Source organism: Pongo abelii, chromosome 2, assembly GCF_028885655.2.
Source record: "Pongo abelii isolate AG06213 chromosome 2, NHGRI_mPonAbe1-v2.0_pri, whole genome shotgun sequence".
In the NCBI taxonomy this organism is placed as follows: Eukaryota; Metazoa; Chordata; class Mammalia; order Primates; family Hominidae; genus Pongo; species Pongo abelii.
In genome coordinates this window covers 164,584,005-164,606,269 of record NC_085928.1, presented here as the reverse complement: position 1 = coordinate 164,606,269, position 22,265 = coordinate 164,584,005, and the positions used below count along the sequence as shown (strand labels likewise).

General features: G+C 36.4%; 1 long non-coding RNA gene across 2 annotated transcripts in view; it reads right to left on the bottom strand.

The window, feature by feature from the left end:
- LOC112132764 (uncharacterized) overlaps nucleotides 1–22,265 on the bottom strand; it is a 161,593-nt gene that overhangs the window by 106,714 nt on the left and 32,614 nt on the right. For both annotated transcript variants that reach the window (XR_008523983.2, XR_008523982.2), the window contains exon 2: nucleotides 7,077–7,246. This is a non-coding gene — a long non-coding RNA (uncharacterized LOC112132764). The remainder of the gene's footprint in view (nucleotides 1–7,076; nucleotides 7,247–22,265) is intronic.

Sequence of the window (22,265 nt, the reverse complement as noted above, 5' to 3'; positions counted from 1 at the left end):
CTAATTCCTCTGTTGTTACCATTTTACTCTGTTTGCTTTTTTATTTTCATTTGCTCTCTCATTGTGTAACTACTCTTTTGCCAGGTTTTTAAAAATCTTCTCCCTATTTCTAATCTTCAGAACAACTTTATTTAAAATTCATCTGTATTTTAGATATAAAGCTTTATGAGATGAAGTGGCTATCTATTATTTTTTGCTTCTTATTCTCCTTGTGTTTTCTAATTTTCCTCTGGAGAACCCTTACTCTCCACTCATGTGGTTCAGATGGATGGATCCTCTCCAGGTTGTAGGGGTGGGTTTGTGACCCATGCTTAGCAAATGAAGGCAAAGCATCTTCTTTGTTATAGCAATTAGTTCAGAGATGGGCATATGACTCAATTCAGATGAATTATAACCAATCAACATTAGCCCCAGAGTATTTTTCTAAAACATTTAGGAATGTAGTTCTCTTTCCCTTGGAGTTGTTAAACTGTAGAATACAAGTTTGGAGCTGTTAGAGGCCTTTTTTTGCTAACACAAAGAGACTTATAGTGAGACTGAGAATAAAGCTAACACAGAGAAAGAAAGAAAGTTCTGAAAGAAAGAGTCATAGATGCCTGGAATCATTATTTGCAAGGTAATAACACAGTCATGTTAGACTTAGATTTCCCTTTTTGCCCAATATTTACCCTTGCAACATAGAATAAACTCCTGTTCTATTCTACTCTATCCTTCTCTATTCTATTCTAACTTCCTCTGCTCAGTTATTTCCATTCCATTGTACTCCACTTAAAAAGAAATAGTGGTTGATTTGTGATTCTGTTACTTGCCACTGAAAACATTCTGACTAATTGAGACACTACACTCTTTTCTAAGATTCCAAGGCTGTTAAGTGTCAGGAGCTGGAATTTAAACTAAGTTCTGTCTTAGGCCAAACTCTTCCCTCTTGCAAATAGTAGGCTTCTCAATTGTACTAAGTGCTGGCAAATAAAGAGAAGGAGAGAATTGCACACATGCAACTTCTTAAAGAAGAATGTTTCAGGCTGGGTGTGGTGGCTCAAGTCTGTAATCCCAGCACTTTGGGAGGCCGAGGCAGGTGGATCATGAGGTCAGGAGATCGAGACCATCCTTGCCAATATGGTGAAACTTTGTCTCTACTAAAAATACAAAAATTAGCCGGGCGTGGTGATTACACATGCCTGTAATCCCAGCTACTCAGGAGGCTAAGACAGGAGAATCACTTGAACCAGGGAGTTGGAGGTTGCAGTGAGCTGAGATTGCGCCACAGCACTCCAGCCTGGTGACAGAGTGAGACTCTGTCTCAAAAAAAAAAAAAAAGAAGAAGAAGAAAAATGTTTCAGTAAACAAACTGTTTTTTAACATGTCTGTATTCCATGTTCTCATAGAACATCATATGCTCTACTGTGGCAAACAAAGAAAGACATAGAAATCAAAATAACTCACTGTGTAATGCTTATGAATTAATAGAAAATAAAAGTTATTTTTTTAAAAGACAGGGAAAAAGACACATTGAGAGTTTGATCATTTTAAACTACATAAATGGACAAACATTTCTGTCTGAAAGAAAGAGTAAAGGGCCACATCATACCCTCAAACCATTACCCTCTTCTGATGTTTCCAGTACTCTCCACAAAGTCACTGGCTTCAGATCCTTTAGGTACATAACACGAGTCATTTTCAGTTCTCTCTTGCCCCCACCAAAGGTCCCAAGACAAGCCCTGGTGATTCTAATTATAAAATATTATTTTATCTTTTATACTTCCACAGGCCTGGGCTTATTTTTTGTATTAAGCTGGGACTGTTGCAACAATATATTATAATAACAAAATATTATAATATTTGCCATGCTTCTGTTTTCAGGCAGAAGGACTTTGTCACCCAAGCATTTACTAAACTAGCATTTTTCAAGTGATGGGCCTTAGTAGGTCACAGCCACTATTTCTTTTTAAGTGGAGTACAATGGAATGGAAATAACTAAATAGAGCAAGATAGAATAGAATAGAGAAGGACAGAGTAGAATAGAACAGGAGTGTATTCTATGTTGCAAGGGTAAATATTGCAGCACAACATTTTTATATACCTAAAAATATGGGTATTGATATGGATATAGGTATTGATATAGGTCTAGGTATACAATGTGAATGTGTTTGTGTGCATGCTTATGTATACTGGGTTGCCATATGTAAAATATATTTCATATGTGAGTTTTCAACAAAAATGTTCAAAATCCAGTGAACTAGACAGAGCAGTAACTAGCAATCAATCAAAGAAAACATATTAGCAGAATCTAGTTTATGCAAACATTGCTATAGGATTCATCATTACAACGCAAGAGTGACTTTGCAGTATCTTTGCTGTGAAAATTACAGTGAATACAATCCTCCCTAAGTTCTGAACTCTTTCCAGTGTGCTTCAAAGTTGGCCACAAAAATGATGCTTACTGTGGAATAACCCTTATCTGTCACTGTTCTCTCAGCATTGCTTCTCTCCTCTCATCTCTGCCAAGTCACAGCATTACCTCCATTCAGAATCTTGTTCAAAACCTACTTCTTCCACAGAACTATGAGAAACTTTGTCCTAAAAGAAACAGGTTAGACTGGGTGCGGTGGCTCATGCCCATAATCCCAGCACTTTGGGAGGCCAAAGTGGGCGGATCACCTGAAGTCACTTTTTTATATACCTAAAGACAGGCCTGGCCAACATGATGAAACTTCATCTCTACTAAAAATATAAAAATTAGCTGGGTGTAGTGGCGGGCACCTGTAATCCCAGCTACTCAGGAAGCTGAGGGAGGAGAATTGCTTGAACCCTGAGGTAGAGGTTGCAGTGAGCCGAGATTGGGCCACTGCACTCCAGCCGAGGCGACAGAGCAAGATTCCATCACACACACACACACACACAAAGTTAGTTTATACCTTACTTGATTAAAATCTTTTTAACTTATTACTAGTTTTGTAGAAAGTTTGAAAAGTACAGAGGAAAAAATGAAATACGGTATAAAGAAGGAAAGGAAAAAAAAAGCAATCCATGCCAATCCTATTAACATTTTAGGTAGGTAGAAATTGCCTCCAAAGGCCAAAGGAAAAAAAAATTTTTTTTTTTTGAGATGGAGTCTCGCTCTGTTGACCAGGCTGGAGTGCAGTGGGGAAATCTTGGCTCACTGCAACCTCCCCCTCCAGGCTCAAGTGATTCTCTTGCCTCAGCCTCCTGAGTAGCTGGGATTAGGGGTGCCCACAACCACGCCTGGCTATTTTTTTTTTTGGTATTTTTAATAGAGATGGGGTTTCACCATGTTGGCCAGGCTGATCTCAAACTGCTGACCTCAACTGATCTGCCCGCCTTGGCCTCCCAAAGTGCTGGGATTACAGATGTGAGCCACCGCACCTAGCCAGAAAAATTTTTATTTGAGATGTTGAAGAGGAATCATAATAATCCCCCCAAATCTATTCCATTTAAGGTTTAAATTAAATATAATCAATGTGAGCACAAAACTTCGATAATTAAAAAATTAACTATCACTCCTGAGTTATACGAAGAACGAGGATTTAACCAAAAGATTACTTGTGATTAAAAGATATTTATGAGAGTTGAGGTAATTTACTAGTTTCATTAGTAAGCTGTACCGGTTTCTCTTTGATTCAAAAAGTGTTTTCAGAGTGTCACAATAATGTTTTGGGTTGATGAAAATATGATATACACATATCATATGTGAAAATATGAAACCTGATGAGGAATGACTGGAAAATGTGTGAAAAGAAAACACGTGAGAAGTGTTAGACTAAGTCCTTGAGAGAAAAACAGGAATGGATCTGTAATCCTAGTTCAAGTTTCCATGATCTTTTTCCTTGCATCTCCGCCAACCATCTTTCTAAATAAATTAATAATAAAGCTTGCAGGAATAACAAATGTTTTGCTGAAATGCTGATATATTTTTATTTCTCTATTTGAACATCATGAAAGTATATTTGAGTTTATGAATATTAACTTTCATGGCCTCAATCACGACCTCATCTTTGCGTCTTGTCCCCACATTTCTGGGCCAGACTTGGAGCTTCCATTAATGTCAAACAGAGCTTTGCCCTAAGGCAGGGAACTGAAAGGTTGTAGTAACAAAATGAGGATTTGTCCTACTGGGAATAAGTAAAAGAAAAGGAAGTTCACTTTTGTCAAAGAAAGCAAAAAAACCTATAGAAGTTGGAATAAAAAATAAAACTTTTTCAGATATCTTTGTTGTTTGAGATATAAACCAAGGCTATGTTGAAGTTAGCAATTTAACTTTATTTATTTGCCTTTCAGAAACAGTGTCATCTGTAAGCAGTAGCATCCTGTGGTCTCTGCAGTCTTTTCTGAAATGTCTTTTCTTATCATGGGTCATGAAAACTTGCGATAGGAATTTAACAAAACACTTACTGTTTAAGAAATTAAGATTCTATCTTGGGCTTTCCTAAAGGGAAAAAGAGGAAAAAAAGTTTCTGTGTACTTTAGCAATACGACCCATGGAGAACTGGAAAACGACTAAAGAAATGAAAATAATTTTCTCTTCTAAGAAAGTTCTGTAAAAGATAGGGCAGAGCCAGCTTTTCATTGAATATCTGTCAAAACTAATGAAAGCCTGTAGTAAAGGCAAAAAGAATCAACCATCTTAGCTGGCCATCAAGGTAAACATCTTATACTTAGGTGCTCACCTTATTTTCTATGAGCTTTGCATGAGATAAACTGCATTTCATCTTAGACAAGGCAAAAGCCCTTGAAGTCCCTGTCCAGCCAGACTCTTTCCAGGGAAAACACAGAAGCCATAATCTGTTGAACCCTTACAATTAAGTTGAACCATTTGAAATTGCTGGTAAGAAGTACTAGGCACATTAGATAAGTTACTGCTGTAATCCCTACAATTCGGCTTTGAGATAGGCACTACCATTCACATAAAGCTGATGAGAAAGCAGGCCAGGGAGGTAATGTTATTTGCCTAGGATAGGGTCACTTGGCTTGTCAGTGTTGGAGTTGGGTTCAAACAAGATCTGACTCTAAAGCTAGTGAAGAGTTAGTTTATCAGGAAACAAAAAGTTAAAAAGACATTCCTGAAATGTTTTCTTTTTTTTTTGGATGGCCAAAATTAAAAGTGTTTCACTACGAGTTAAGGTAAAGAGGGGTTCTACTCTCCTTGGAAAGAGAAAGGGGAAAAAATGGGGGAAAGCTATTAATAAATGTAAAGGATTAAAATAAAAATTCATTACTGCAATGAAGGACAGAGTTAACTGTGTACAATCCATATGCCTGGGACAAAATAAAGCAGTAATTTGCCTCTTGAAAAATAATAGCAAGATGTGCTATATAAATGCAATGGTACTTGGCATACAAAAGGAAATTTAGAAACTCGAGAATACAAGCTGTTGTATTAGAACCCTTTAATAGTGTCTAACAAATCAGACCTAAATTATAATTCTAAGATTTTTTTTTAAATCAGCCATAGCACATAAATACGTGATATGAGCTTTCTGAGTTCACTTACCCAAGTGCAGATGTACCCAGGTCATTCTTTTTGCAACCCCAAATGTTTGCTCTGCCCTCTAAAGGGCTTAGAGGAATTCATTCAGCCCGTTGGTTTATTATGGATAGCTCCTTCACTCTGAGATTTAGATCAAATATGCTGAAAAAAGGTGGTTTTCTGTCTTTGAGTGAGACTAGTACGTAGATATAATAAACACTGAACTTTTTTAAAAGAAGGAAACATTCACTGAAAGGCAAACTTTCACTATATCTCTGCATAATTGATCCAGGCCACTTAGTTGAGTGAAATGTGTTCAGTTAGTCACTTAAGATGTGACACGTACCACTTGGAACAATCTAGAAGTGAGGTTAACAAGAGACTCTGATTCACTCAGTGAACTCTGAAGGTAGAATGAAAAACATTTATTAAAAAATCTATTACTTTTGTCATTTTTAATGACTCAATTAAAAACATTATTTCCTTTAAATCTGCAGTAGGGATCCAATATGCTCAACTAGGCTTTAAACAAAATAATGGTTATAAAAGTCTTTCTGAAAATATGAAATAGTTAAAGCATCACTAACAGCAACCTCTCAAAATAAGATTAAACAATTCAAAATGCCACCAATAAATAATTGTAAAGAAAATACAGTTAACTCTTAAGTATTTAGTACGTTGTAGGTTTTTAAAAAACTTTTTGCATTATCACTGTTCATCTCTCTCTCTTTTTTTTTTTTTTTTGCTCCTGTCACTCAGGCTGGAGTGCAGTGGCATGATCTCGGCTCACTGCGACCTCCGCCTCCTGGGTTCAAGCAATTCTCCTGCTTCAGCCTCCCAAGTAGCTGGGATTACAAGCGCCCACCACCACGCCTGGCTAATTTTTGTATTTTTAGTAGAGATCGAAGTTTCACCATGTTGGCCAGGCTGGTCTTGAACTCCTGACCTCAGGTGATTCACCCACCTCGGCCTCCCAAAGTGCTGGGATTACAGGCGTGACAGTGTTCATCTTTTAAGCTTCTTTTCCATTCATTGTCTGACTTTTTAATGACTTGACTGTGCCTCAAGAACCAGTCTTGGTTCAATGAACAGGCTGGATGAGAAAGAAGTTTTGAAACTTATCTAAGTCAACGTTAGATAAGTTATATTCTTATCTAAGTCAATGTTAGATAAATTATAATAATGAACAAGGCTGAGCTGGGATTAGCATCACTACCTCAGAGAAAAATTTAAGAAGGCACCAAAAAACTCAGAAATGAAAATAGTATTTTAATACAATATTTAAAAAAATCAAAATTAATGCAAAAATTCATGATTAAAAACACAAAAATGTAAATAAAGACATCTTGTTGTTTGTTTGCCTGACAGTGCTGGGTTATTATGCAACAGGAACAGTTGTTTCCAATCAGCTCACAATTCTCAGCCAGTGCAACCCTCTTGGCTTCTGCCAGGAGGATCTATGAAGGCTGACAATGGTGTGTAAACTGTTTTAATTGTAGAACTTTTGTTAACTTTCCCACTTGGTTCAAAATATAGGAGGATATTTTGTTAGGTGTATGTAAATTCACACTTTTAATATTTTTCTTTTTACCTCAGGCTCCAACATGGTTTCATTTAACACTGATAATGGAGTTCGATAAGTGAGTCCCAGGCAGCTGGAAATTCAGAATTCATCAGCATTTGCTTTTTGGTTTCAAGATGGTTGTGGTTCATGTTCTGGGAATTTCCTTCATACAAAGCTAGAAGTTACTTCATGGATACCTAAAGAAATTAAAACATATTCTAGTTTTTCTGTCAATATTTTGCAAGGCCAAGATCAATCTGAGTACTGTGCTAAGCAAAAAGATGTATGTCTAATTCCTAGTGTAATGCCTGACATGGATTAATTTCCCGATACATGTTTGTTCTTTGAGCTCTGAAATTCCCACAGGTGGGATAAAAAGTGGTTTTAGTTGTAAAGTAGAAAATAATAGTAATGATAAATAATAATTCAAATTCATTAAGAATATTTTTGTCCTTTATTACACTGACTTCAAAAAAATTATCAATATTATTTCTAGTCTTCTATATTTATTTTCAAGGCTATGAAGATCTTGCTTCCCGCTCTCAGAACACAAAATCGAGACTATATATCCCAGCTTCTCTCCCCCTTTTTTTAGACAAAAAAGACGTGGCATCTAAGTTTCTTTGAGATTCTTCCTTATCTTGATGTGTGAAACTCCTTGAGGTCAGGTTCAGTGTTTCGAACAGCATAACTTTTTAGTAAATGCATATTGAATTAAATGCTATGAACCTAAATTGTGGCAATAGCCTGACTACAGTTTTTGTTTTATTTTCATCCAGGTTTCAAGGAATGGTGGCTTTCATGTGCTTGGCTAATTCCAGCCTGAAGTAGCACAATGCTTCATGTGCAGATGATCAAAAGTACCTGGATAAAGCCAAACCCAGGAAACTCAACTTGTACCATGCTGTATGGGATGCTAGGGAGAAGTTCAAAAGATTTCTAGGCAAAATAACCTTGTTGTCTCCCTAAATATGTTCAAAGTAGCCTGAATCCCTCTCCTACACCTTGTGAAAATCTTTTTTCTGCAATTCAATATCAAAATTAGAGAAAAATAGACAGTAATATATTACAGAAAAAACAGAAATGGAAGATAGCAGCAAGTTGTATTGCAGTTTCTATGAGTGGAAGATTAGAGAGGAATGTTCCATTCAGGTGGCTTGAAGATCCTCCTACAAATGAATTCTGAGTTTTTGGTATTTCTTTTTCTTCAGTTTGTTAAATGTGCCCATAATGTTAAACAAAAAAGACCCAATAAAACAAAAATGGCAGAAATTTTCTATCTTGTATCAGGCTGGTAGAACACAGATTTGGGATGAAATATTTCTGCTATCATTTGAGATGCCATATAAGCAACAATCTCAAGCATGTATTGCCTTAGAAACAAGTCAGGAAATAACACCTAGATCAGGTAGGGTAGGATGTTTTCATATAGAGCATCCACTTTTTGGTTTTAAGGGGCACAGAAAGGTGACTAAAAGAATTGGTTGAGAATACACACGTAATTATTTTTACACAAACCCCAAAGTGTGCAGCAAGCCTCTGGAGAAGCAAAAGTCCAATGTATTTTGTTGCCTAAAGCTTAGTGGGATATTAATGTGCATGGTAAATATTCAGTACTTTTGAAGTTAGATTTTGATATTGGTTATGCTTATATGCAAATCTCTTAAAAACCATGTTATGTGGTTTTGAACTTTTTGCTCAGTAGGGAAATGTATATGTATTTTTTCAGATCAAAATAAATTACATTTTTCCTTTTCATTATATGGTTATTAATTACCCCACACATAAAATGCATTCATTCATATATGAGGTATAATATAAATAATAAATTCCTTACTGTTGTTTCTTAAGGTATTCGAAGCCTGCGATAAAGCACTGTTCTATTTGCTCACTAAAAATTAAATAACTACAAACCTTATAAAACAGTGTTATATGGGAGAAAAATTTGGCCTTGTATTATTGCTTGTGGAGAGGTAATCTTGAAGTATATAGCTAAGAATATAGCTAGCTTAGTGTGTCTTAAAACATAAAGTTATTAGAGGAAATATTTCTGACGTGTTGACCTGGATTTTGAAAGTCATGGAGCGTTGTTTAAAAATGATATGTAGTGGCGTAGTTGGTATTACTGCTGCTCTAAAGGGGAAAAGAATTTTAGTAGCACTTTTTTGCTTGAAATACATTGAAATGGAAGGAGAGTCTGTGAGAGTGACTATAATAGCTAAGAATCACTTGCATTTTCTCTCAGCCTAGTTGTCTGGTACAATAATAGGTGTAGAGCATTTGAAAATAAAACCTTCCATAACTTCTAGATCCTTTTGGTTTATCCACAATAGAGATGTCTGCACTGTTAATCCAGTGGAAGAGATATGATAGAGCTTTCTCAGGCAAGTGTGTCACTTCATGAGAAAAGAGAAATCCCAGGCTTTCCCATGTCATTAAAAGAGTCTCTGTGAAACTACTGACATTTAGCTTGGTATTCAGCTGGAGGTTGAGAAGTTGTCAATTCCCCAGATCAGTTTGAGTCATGTTAAAAATACTTTGGTATGTGTGGTTGGTTAACTGCAGGTGTTTGGCTATGAAAGTTGAGGAAGCACAAACATGCAGTTAGAACATTGTGGTTCACAATGATTTGAATGGGAGCTAAGAGAAAACATTGTTTATGACCAATTAATTTATTTCCTTTTTGGAAGTGTCTCTGTGATGCCAAACATCTGAGTGAAAAATAAAAAGCATTAGAAAATCCTTTGCAAAATTTTTTTTCTCTTCATCCATCCAATCATTCATTTATTCAACATTTCCTGGTTGTTTATAATACATATGGCCTTATCACCAAGGAACTTAGAGTTTAAAAGGGGAGAAAGTTATGCACATATACTATAATTGTTATGGAAGTTGTAAAGATATTAGAGAGTGCCACAAAAGAGATGTAAACAAACTCTTATGCCTAAGCAGATTACTTAAACATAGCTGGGAGATTCAGGAATGCCTTCTGGACAAAATGACATTCAGTTGAGCTTTAAAGTGAACATTTTCATTCTAGCTGGAGTTTAGGTCATATAACAGAGACGCTTCGGTTGTAAAAATGCAGAAAACACAAGTAAGACTTAAATGAGGACATTGGAGAGAAGGGAAGGCACAATCCATTAGAACATGATGATTCCCATTCAAATCATATAATTGGAATATGGTAGGAACATTTTTGGTTAGACTGGAAAGGGAAAAAGAGTGGGGCACTTGCCCCAGAATGTAAGAAGGGATTGCCTCATAAAATTGGTATCCATTAAACAATAGTCTGAGATGTAAAGTTGTAAAGGTAGCTGGAGCTGTAAATGTTAAATCAAGGATTAACAGTAGGCCAAAGAAAAATACATAGGAAATTTTGCACTGGTGAAGGCAAGGGATGATAATGAAGGTTTGGATTAATATAATGAGAATGAAGTTAGGAAAGGATATATAATCTAGATCTGCCAATTGTAGAATCAGTGTCAGTTGGCATTCAATTTGAATGTGAGTACTGTTGATTTTCATAGTGCCATAAACCAAATTTTTATGTCATGTGAAAGCATGTGTTCAAAGGACGAGAATATATTCAATTTGATGCACATTGAGCTTGAAGTGTAGGTAGACTATCAAAGTGGAAAGGTGGAGCAGAGTTTTCATTAGTGCTGGGCTCATATCAGGATGGAATCATAGGTCTAGGAGTTCTACAGCAGTAATAACAGAAACCTAGTGATTGTTAAGAGAGTGTATGTTGAGAGAAAGGAGGAAAAAAGAGAAGATGGTCAAAATGTTTAATGATTTAAGTACTAGGACATTTGAAAAGATATGGATGTCTTATACACCTAAACTACCTAAAAAGTGACTTGAATTTTCACTTTTCATCTACATGGTTTAGTAACATGGGGGCATTTACATTTACTTTTTTGGTGATTTTAAATTCAGTATTATATGTGGAAAAGTATGGGTGATTTCTAACATATAAGCTTGATGCCACGGCCTATATACAATTATCATATCCCCTTAATTGGAAAAGTTTGAACAATCAAAAGGCATTTTTCTAAATGGCCTCCTCAACTGTTTTCTGTGTTTTGGTCACATCCAAACATATTTTGATATTTTGTATGTTGGTCTTCAGGCTTACTCATTAAACCTCTACCTGACTTCTTTATTGGAGACTTTTGCAAGCTGCTCTGAAAATGCCTTTTTGGTGAGCATTAATTAATATTGATTGTAGTTTTTGTATCATTTGGATTTATTAGTACTTGGGATAAAGGATATTTTCAAACCCAAAGTCAGAAGGGTATTTGGATGCATGCAAATTTTTACATAAGCTAATACTTTCCCTTGTTGTGCTTTGGTGTCATTCATAAAATTGTAGTAAATACTCTTATTATGTAATGTAATCTCATTCAGGACTATTTATATACTTGTGTGTGGGTGCAAACACAAAGCAGGGTAACACACATATAGTAGGCATTTAACAAATGCTAGTTCAAGTTAAATCTAAAGTGGGTTAAAAAGGAGGCTGGCATTGGTACCTTAGAAATGTCAGTCTTGTCTAGCTCTGTAATGGAGTAATGGACTGATGGAATCATTATAACTCCCATGGTTAGAAAATAGTATTTTTGTAATGACAGATTCTTTATCTGTAGAAATATGCCTATATGGGTTACAATGCAATCCCTATCAATAGACCAATGACATTCTTCTCAGAAGTAGAAAAAAAAAAGAAATAGAAACAGAAATAGAAAAAAACAATCCTGATATTTATATGGAACCACAAAAGATCCAGAATAGCCAAAGCTATCCTAAGTAAAAGGAACAAAACTAGAGGAATCACATTATCTGACTTCAACTTGTAATGCAGGGCTATAGTAAACAAAACAGTGTGGTACTGGCATAAAAACAGACACATAGACAAATGAAACAGAACAGAGAACTTAGGAACAAATCCACACATCTACAGTGAACTCATTTTCAACAAAGGTGCCAAGAACATACACTGGGGAAAAGACAGTCTCTTCATTAGATGGAGCTGGGAAACTGGGTATCCATATGCAGAAGAATGAAACTAGACACCTATATCTCGCCATACAAAAAACTTAAATCAAAACATATTAAAAATTTAAATCTAAGGTGTCAAACTATGAAAATACTACAAGAAAACATTGGAGAAAATCTCTAGGACATCGATCTGGGCAAAAATTTCTTGAGAAAGACCCCACAAGCACAGGCAATGAAAGCAAAAATAGTCAAATGGGATCATATCAAGTTAAAAAGCTTCCACACAGCAAAAGAAACAATAAAGTGAAGAGACAATGCAAAGAATGGGAGAAAGTATTTGCAAACTATCCATCTGACAAGGAATTAATAACCAGAATATATAAGGAGCTCAAATAACTTTATAGGAAAAAAAATCTGATAATTTGATGAAAAAATGAACAAAAGAGTTGAATAGACATTTCTTTTTCTTCTTCTTCTTCTTTTTTTCTTTTCTTTTTTCTTTTTTTTTTGAGACAAAGTCTCACTCTGTTGCCCAGGCTGGGGTGCGGTGTCATGATCTCAGCTCACTGCAACCTCTGCCTCCTGGCTTCAAGTGATTCTCCTGCTGAGCTCAGCCTTCTGAGTAGCTGGGATTACAGGCACCTGCCACCACATTTGGCTAATTTTTGTATTTTTGGTAGAGACAGGGTTTCACCATGTTGGCGAGGCTGGTCTCGAACTCCTGACCTCAAGTGATCCACCTGCCTTGGCCTCGCAAAGTGCTGGGATTACAGGTGTGAGCCACCTTGCCTGGCTGAATAGACATTTTCTTAAAAGAAGACATACAAATGGCAAACAGGCCTATCAACATCATTGATCATCAGAGAAATGCAAATCAAAACTACAATAAGATATCATCTTACTCAATTAAAATGGCTTATTTCCAAAAGACAGACAATAACAAATGCCGGTGAGGATGTGGAAAAAAGGGAAACCTTGAACACTGTCAGTAGGAATGTAAATTTGTACTATCACTATGATGAAGAGTTTGGAGTTTCCTCAAGAAATTAAAATAGAGCTACTGTATGATCCAGCAATCCCACTGCTGAGTATATACCCAAAAGGAAGGAAATCAGTTTGTCAAAGACATATCTGCACTTCTATGTTGGTTGTAGCACTGTGTACAATATCTAAGATTTGGAAGCAACCTAAGTGTCCATCAGCAGATGAATGGATAAAGAAAATGTGGTACATATATACACAATGGAGTACTATTCAGTCATTAAAAAAAAAGAATGAAATCCAGTCATTTGCAACAACACGGATAGAAGTGGAGATCGTTAAGTGAAATAAGCCAGGCACAGAAAGGCAACTTTGCATGTTCTCACTTATTTGTGGGATGTAAAAATCAAAACAATTGAACTTATGGTCATAGAGAGTAGAAGGATGGTTACCAGAGGCGGGGGCTTGGGATAGGGAGTGGGAATGATTACTGGGTATAAAAAAAAGAATGTATAAAATCTACTATTTGATAGCTCAACAGGGTGAATAATAACTAAATTGTATATTTAAAGCAATACTGTAATGGATTGCTTGTAACTCAAAGTATAAATGCTTGAGTGGATGGATACCCCACTCTCCATGACATGCTTATTTCACACTGCATCCTTTTATCAAAACATCTTATTTTAATCTTATAACTCCAATCTCTCTGCCACTATCTTTACATCCTCTTTTTCTGTGTCTGTCTATCTGAACAATAATTTTAAGGGGAGCTGCTTACATGCTCTCAAGGAATGAATGAACCTATTATGTGAATAAACTCTGTTACCTTTCTCTGTAGGTAAATCCTGGAGACAAATCATAATCCACCCTCAAAAGGAATCACTTTTGGCTAAATGTCTTAATTTTGTTTGTCATGAAGCATTCCATCCTATTCTTAAAAATTCAAAGTAACTAACTCAATGTTTAGTAAATGTTTCTCCTCTAATTAAAAACAAAGGAGCTGAAAGAATGCTTATTTTAAGGGAAATTTAATTATGTGTTTTTGGATTACTTAATTCTTTATTCACACACATGTTGTTTTGTGAAAACTCAAAGGAACTCGTTAAGCCTTTTGTCCTAAGAACAGGAAGTTCTATGTTGACAAGTAAGAGTGCCAAGGGTTTCAGATTTTACTTAAAATTAAATTACAACTCATATTTGAGGAAACTTGGCAAAAACCTGGCAATATGTCATCATTAGAAAACAAAAGCATTTTACAAACTGTGGATTTCTCGGTACCTAACGAAATAATACAAAGACAATAGAGTAAACGCAGATGAAGACTGGGCTTCTTCATGACTGACTGCTGAGCCATCATGGATCTCTGAAAAAAACCTGGCAAATTGGGAAAAATTATTTTCTAGATACAACATTTCACCACACTTATATAAACATAATAGCTTACATTTTTTAAGTGTTTTCAGAGTGCCAGTTTCTTTGACAGGGGTTTCATGAACTTAATGTAACTTAATCCTCTTAACATCAGTAGGAGGAAGATATCATTGTATATTCATTTCATTGATGAGAAAGCTGAGCAAGAGAGATGTTAGATCTCTCAGTTTATGCAGCTGATAAGAGGTGGGTTTGGAATTCGAACCTGAGGATCTCACATCAGAGCCAGGCTCTCCTTCAGTTATTATGATGAATTCTCACTAAAATACAAACGTATGTTTTCTAAGGAGAATGTATGAATTGTAATGACCAGTTTAACTTCTCTCTGGTGAAAATTCTTTTTGATATCCCTCCAATTCAGTGTGGAATATTTAGTAGGCACAGCAAATTCTAAACTTTAAAAAAAATCTAATTTATTGTCTTTATACCTGTGATTCTTGGTCTTTTCTGGGTCCCAGGCTGCTTTGGCAATTAAACAAAAAAGTTAAACATATTTTTCCATTTAAAAGAACATATACTTCTGAGGGCTCTGTTCAGTTCCATTGGTCTATATCTCTGTTTTGGTACCAGCACCATGCTGTTTTGGTTACTGTAGTCTTGTAGAATAGTTTGAAGTCAGGTAGCGTGATGCCTCCAGCTTTGTTCTTTTGGCTTACGATTGACTTGGCCATGTGGGCTCTTTTTTGGTTCCATATGAACTTTTAATTAGTTTTTTCCAATTTTGTGAAGAAAGTCATTGGTAGCTTGATGGGAATGGCATTGGATCTGTAAATTACCTTGGGCAGTGTGGCCATTTTCACGATATTGATTCTCCCTGTCCATGAGCGTGGAATGTTCTTCCATTTGTTTGTGTCCTCTTTTATTTCACTGAGCAGTGGTTTGTAGTTCTCCTTGAAGAGGTCCTTCACATCCCTTGTAAGTTGAATTCCTAGGTATTTTATTCTCTTTGAAGCAATTGTGAATGGGAGTTCACTCATGATTTGGCTCTCTGTTTGTCTGTTATTGGTGTATAAGAATGCTTGTGATTTTTGCGCATTAATTTTGTATCCTGAGACTTTGCTGAAGTTGCTTATCAGCTTAAGGAGATTTTGGGCTGAGACAATGGGGTTTTCTAGATATGCAGTCATGTCATCTGCAAACAGGGACAATTTGACTTCCTCTTTTCCTAATTGAATACCCTTTATTTCTTTCTCCTGCCTGATTGCGCTGGCCAGAACTTCCAACACTATGTTGAATAGGAGTGGTGAGAGAGGGCATCCCTGTCTTATGCCAGTTTTCAAAGGGAATGCTTCCAGTTTTTGCCCATTCAGTATGATATTGGCTGTGGGTTTGTCATAAATAGCTCTTATTATTTTGAGATTCGTCCCATCAATATGTAAATTATTGAGAGTTTTTAGCATGAAGAGCTGTTGAATTTTGTTGAAGGCCTTTTCTGCATCTATTGAGATAATCATGTGGTTTTTGTCTTTGGTTCTGTTTATATGCTGGATTACATTTATTGATTTTCGTATGTTGAACCAGCCTTGCATCCAAGGGATGAAGCCCACTTGCTCATGGTGGATAAGCTTTTTGATGTGCTGCTGGATTCAGTTTGCCAGTATTTTACTGAGGATTTTTGCATCGAAGTTCATCAGGGATATTGGTCTAAAATTCTCTTTTTTGGTTGTGTCTCTGCCCGGCTTTGGTATCAGGATGATGCTGGCCTCATAAAATGAGTTAGGGAGGAGTCCCTCTTTTCTATTGATTGGAATAGTTTCAGAAGGAATGGCACCAGCTCCTCCTTGTACCTCTGGTAGAATTCGGCTGTGAATCCATCTGGTCCTGGACTTTTTTTGGTTGGTAAGCTAATAATTACTGCCTCAATTTCAGAGCCTGTTATTGGTCTATTCAGAGATTCAACTTCTTCCTGGTTTAGTCTTGGGAGGGTGTATGTGTCCAGGAATTTATCTATTTCTTCTAGATTTTCTAGTTTATTTGTGTAGAGGTGTTTATAGTGTTCTCTGATGGTAGTTTGTATTTCTGTGGGATCGGTGGTGATATCCCCTTTATCATTTTTTATTGCGTCTATTTGTTTCCTCTCTCTTTTCTTCTTTATTAGTCTTGCTAGTGGTCTATCAATTTTGTTGATCTTTTCAAAAAACCAGCTCCTGGATTCATTGATTTTTTGAAGGGTTTTTTGTGTCTCTATTTCTTTCAGTCCTGCTCTGATCTTAGTTATTTCTTGCCTTCTGCTAGCTTTTGAATGTGTTTGCTCTTGCTTCTCTAGTTCTTTTAATTGTGATGTTAGGGTGTCAATTTTAGATCTTTCCTGCTTTCTCTTGTGGGCATTTAGTGCTATAAATTTCCCTCTACACACTGCTTTAAATGTGTCCCAGAGATTCTGGTATGTTGTGTCTTTGTTCTTATTGGTTTCAAAGAACATCTTTATTTCTGCCTTCATTTTGTTACGTACCCAGTAGTCATTCAGGAGCAGGCTGTTCAGTTTCCGTGTAGTTGAGTGATTTTGAGTGAGTTTCTTAATCCTGAGTTCTAGTTTGATTGCACTGTGGTCTGAGAGAGAGTTTGTTATAACTTCTGTTCTTTTATATTTGCTGAGGAGTGCTTTATTTCCAACTATGTGGTCAATTTTGGAATAAGTGTGATGTGGTGCTGAGAAGAATGTGTATTTGTTGATTTGGGGTGAAGAGTTCTGTAGATGTCTATTAGGTCCGCTTGGTGCAGAGCTGAGTTCAATTCCTGGATATCCTTGTTAAATTTCTGTCTCATTGATCTGTCTAATACCACACATCTACAACCATCTGATCTTTCACAAACCTGACAAAAACAAGAAATGGGGAAAGGATTCCCTATTCAGTAAATGGTGCTGGGAAAACTGGCTAGCCATACACATAAAGCTGAAATTGGATTCCTTCCTTACACCTTATACAAAAATTAATTCAAGATGAATTAAAGACTTAAATGTTAGACCTAAAACCATAAAAACCCTAGAAGAAAACCTAGGCAACACCCATCAGGACATAGGCATGGGCAAGGACTTCATGTCTAACACACCAAAAGCAATGGCAACAAAAGCTAAAATTGTCAAATGGGATCTAATTAAACTAAAGAGCTTCTGCACAGCAAAAGAAACTACCATCAGCATGAACAGGCAACATACAGAATGGGAGAAAATTTTTGCAATCTACTCATCTGACAGAGGGCTAATATCCAGGATCTACAAAGAACTCAAACAAATTTACAAGAAAAAAACAACCCCATCAAAAAGTGGGTGAAGGCTACGAACAGATACTTTTCAAAAGAAGACATTTATGCAGCCAACAGACACATGAAAAAATTCTCATCATCACTGGCCATCAGAGAAATGTAAATCAAAACCACAATGAGATATCATCTCACACCAGTTAGAATGGCGATCATTAAAAAGTCAGGAAACAACAGGTCCTGGAGAGGATGTGGAGAAATAGGAACACTTTTACACTGTTGGTGGGACTGTCAACTAGTTCAACCATTGTGGAAGACAGTGTGGTGATTCCTCAAGGATCTAGAACTAGAAATACCATTGGACCCAGCCATTCCATTACTGGATATATACTGAAAGGATTATAAATCATGCTGCTATAAATACACATGCACATGTATGTTTATTGCACTATTCAAAATAGCAAAGACTTGGAACCAACCCAAATGTCCATCAATGATAGACTGGATTAAGAAAATGTGGCACATATACACCATGGAATACTATGCAGCCATAAAAAATGATGAGTTCATGTCCTTTGCAGGGACATGGATGAAGCTGGAAACTATCATTCTCAGCAAACTATTGCAAGGACAAAAAACCAAACACCGCATGTTCTCACTCATATGTGGGAATGGAACAATGAGAACACTTGGACACAGGAAGGGGAACATCACACACTGGGGCCTGTTGTGGGGTGGGGGGAGGGGGGAGGGATAGCATTAGGAGATATACCTAATGTAAATGATGAGTTAATGGGTGCGGCACACCAACATGGCACATGTATACATATGTAACAAACATGCATGTTGTGCACATGTACTCTAGAACTTAAAGTATAATAATAATAAAAAAGCACATATACATAAACCATTATTTAGAATTTCAGGAGATTTGTAGATTCCAAGTAACTTAGAAGGTTAAATCCTTCCCCTCACCATCCTCTCCCTCTATAGCACCACCTTTCTAGAAAATTAACATTTTTGTTAGTTACCAGACTAAAGAATTCCCCATTACTCTGTCACATAGTTAACTTATTTATTAGATGTTTTACTTATTCGATAAGTAGGACTATAGTGCATAGTTTCTCTTGCTTTTTTCCAGATGAAATGAGCTGGTGTTCATGGTAGAGTGGAGATGTTTGAATTGAACTGGATGATCTCATATATCACCTGAAAAGTTGACCTAAATTTGAGTGATATCTTAGAAATATTACTATATAAATATCTGCTTCCCAGTAACTATGAGTCCTTAAACTTCAAATGGAATTAAATACATGACTTGAGGAAGTTTAAATTTACCTTATGTGAGTCACTCTTTGCTTAGTCTAGTCCTGTCCCTCTAAGACATTGGTAATTTTCCTTCCTCCTCAAATGGGGTTTAGCTCTCAAAGGTTATACCACTTGGAGCAGGATTATTAAGCCTGACTTCTATACAGAGATAATCATTACCTTTCTAAATGTCTACCATTGTGGTGGCCCTAGGCTCCTTTACGATATCTCAGAAATCTAGGCTTGTTCCTAATCTTCCTTACTATATACTATCAGAGTTACCTGAACCAATGACTAGAGTGCTAATTCCTTTGTTCCATGTCCTCTATTCTTGGTCCCTCATGTTTTGATGACCTCTAACTGTTGATGCATGCTCCCTGTGACTTGGTAATTGTGAGTAGCCAGGTCTTCCCCATAAGAGTTTAGGAAGGGGGGGGGTCTTCCATGTCTCTTTCAGTCTTCTATGTCTCTCTATGCCTCAGTTTCTCCATCCACAAAATCAGGATAATAATAATTACCCCACGGGATTATAAATGGGGATTAAATGAGCTAATACATGTGAACAACCTACAACAGTATCTGGAACTATGTAAATATTGGTGTTGATTATTACAAATGGATTGGTAGTATTTTAACTGCCCTGGCTTGAGCTCAGGCCTTCCACGAATGTTTATGGCCAGTTGTCAGCCACAGTTAATAGTAGCCTACAGTTTATAATAGGCACTTAGAGAGTTAAAATTCAAGTATATTTATTTAATAATTTTTCTGATATCTACTATATGCCAGAATATGTTATTTGCTAACAACTCCCCATAACCTAACACAGTCAGAATAGTTTCATTCAACAAATAACTTAAAGTGTCACAAAGGTAAACCCCAGGGTTTTGTGTAAAGCATACCTAGAAATCTGTCTTGATTGGTGGAGTGAATGGCATTTCCTTGTGTACCATGGCTGAAGCATGGGCCCCCTTGCCAACTGAGCTCTTTTAACTGAAAACATTTACTCTTTGTTCTCTTCTCTGCTAGAGGACAGTACTTCTCTGCACTGTTAAATAAACATAAACAACCACATTGCCCCACTTCTTTGGATTGGTTTAGCCATTTCTCAGGTATGTTATGGTTATGCTAGGCTTTTCTTCCTCTCTTTAGGATGACAACCCCTATTGCTTATAAGTTGATTCAGCCTAATGTATTTATTATTTACATTATGCCAGGTATGGTTGAAAAATGAGTATGATGCTGTTCTTGTCCTTGAGGAGCTTATAGTTCCATGGAGGAGACAGACCCCAGAGTAGGGAAACATAATATGTTGCAACCTAATATATTGTGGCGAGCTTGAGCTCACAGGATGTGATGGCACCCGTCCACATCACAACTCTCCCTCAGGTCCCCATTTCTCACTACAGCATGCATCAACCATCATGTGAAAACCTGGTGTTCCTGACTCACAGTCTGTAGAAGTTATACACTCCAGTTTTTTCCAGTACTGATAATGGATTGTACTAAATCATTTATTTACTCTTTCTGGGCCAGTTTATTTTGGCATAAGACATGTATTTACTGATGGAGAAAACACATGGAGTGTGTGAATGAGTGTAGTGAAACATTTTTCCTCTGGGAAAAGAAGCAAGCGAGACCTCATTTAAGTTTTACTAGCTAGATAGTTACCTTGATGTTTTTAAATGAGTCAAAAGTAGTATATTCTACATGATTCCTTGCGTGTTTAAATACATGTGTATATATACATCTTGTGAAAAATGGGAAGGATATGGTAACATCCAGCATATTACTCATTTGAACTCTTTTCCATGTGTATTACCACTTTTATATGTTTGGACAAGGCACTACTACCTTCAATAATCCTTAGTGCTTGCCTATAAAGTAATTGCTTATCCCATGCATTTTTGTCAATGGGATGTAGGTTTGGTCAATATATACATGTATATATTGTATATATACGTATATACAATATATACATGTATATATTGCATATATACATGTATTGTATATATATATGTATATATTGCATATATACATGTATTGTATATATACATGTATATATTGCATATATACATGTATTGTATATATACATGTATATATTGCATATATACATGTATATATACATGTCTCAAAAATATATATATAAAAGTATATACGTATATACAATATATACATATATATATATATATATATATATATATATATATAGTTTTGCTTTTGTTGCCCAGGCTGGAGTGCAATGACACAGTTTTGGCTCACTGCAACCTCCGCTTCTCAGGTACAAGTGATTGTCCTGTCTCAGCCTCCCAAATAGCTGGGATCACAGTCATGCGCCACCATGCCTGGCTAATTTTTTTGTATTTAGTAGAGATGGGGTTTCACCATGTTAGTCAGGCTGGTCACAAACTCCTGACCTCAGGTGATCCACCTGCCTTGGCCTTCCAAAGTGCTGGGATTACAGGCTTGCACCACTGCGCCCAGCCAGGTTCAGTCAATATTTAATGTAGTATAGTAATGGCTTTCAATTTATTGATTGTGAATTGTACCTGCAATTTTTGTTATTTCCACAAGGAGAGTAGGGGTATCTAAATATGACTCCGTGGCACCACTGACTAGATATGCTCACATTTGGATAATATTATAGTAACAATAGTCCATGATGCAATTTCTTATACAATACTTTAGCCAAAATATAACTCTATTGGTTTTCCACCAATTTCTCTGACTGCTGCTTCTTGCATCATTTTGTTGTCTCCAATTCCTGTTCTGGTGCCTCCAATGTCTCAGTGTTCCCAAGGATTCTATCCTTGGTCTTCTATTTATCTTTTTCCTACACATACTTACTTGATAATTTCATTCACTGTCATGATTTTTAACTAGGACCCATAAGTCATTGAATAATTATTTGTATCTCCAGTCTGGATCTTTTTGGCTTCCTAAAAAATTACCAGAGTTTCTCACTGGTGCTGCAAGCCCTGTCTGTCGTAATAGAAACCTATCACTTGCTCCTCCTCCTCAGGTCCTACATGATGCAACATTCACCCCTCTAGAAAGAAACCAGTCATCCTTAATGCTCTCTCTCCTTTACCATCCCCATGGAGTCCAATCATCCAAGCCCTCAGAGAAGTCCTTCTGTTATCTGTACTACCCTGACACTGCCTTTATCAAAGCCTTTAGAATTTCTCACCTGCAAAATTGAGAATAGCACCTCTCAAGTGTTCTTACCTTTAATCACATTCTTCTACAATCCACCATCCACAATGTTACCAGTGCCATCTCTCAAAAACA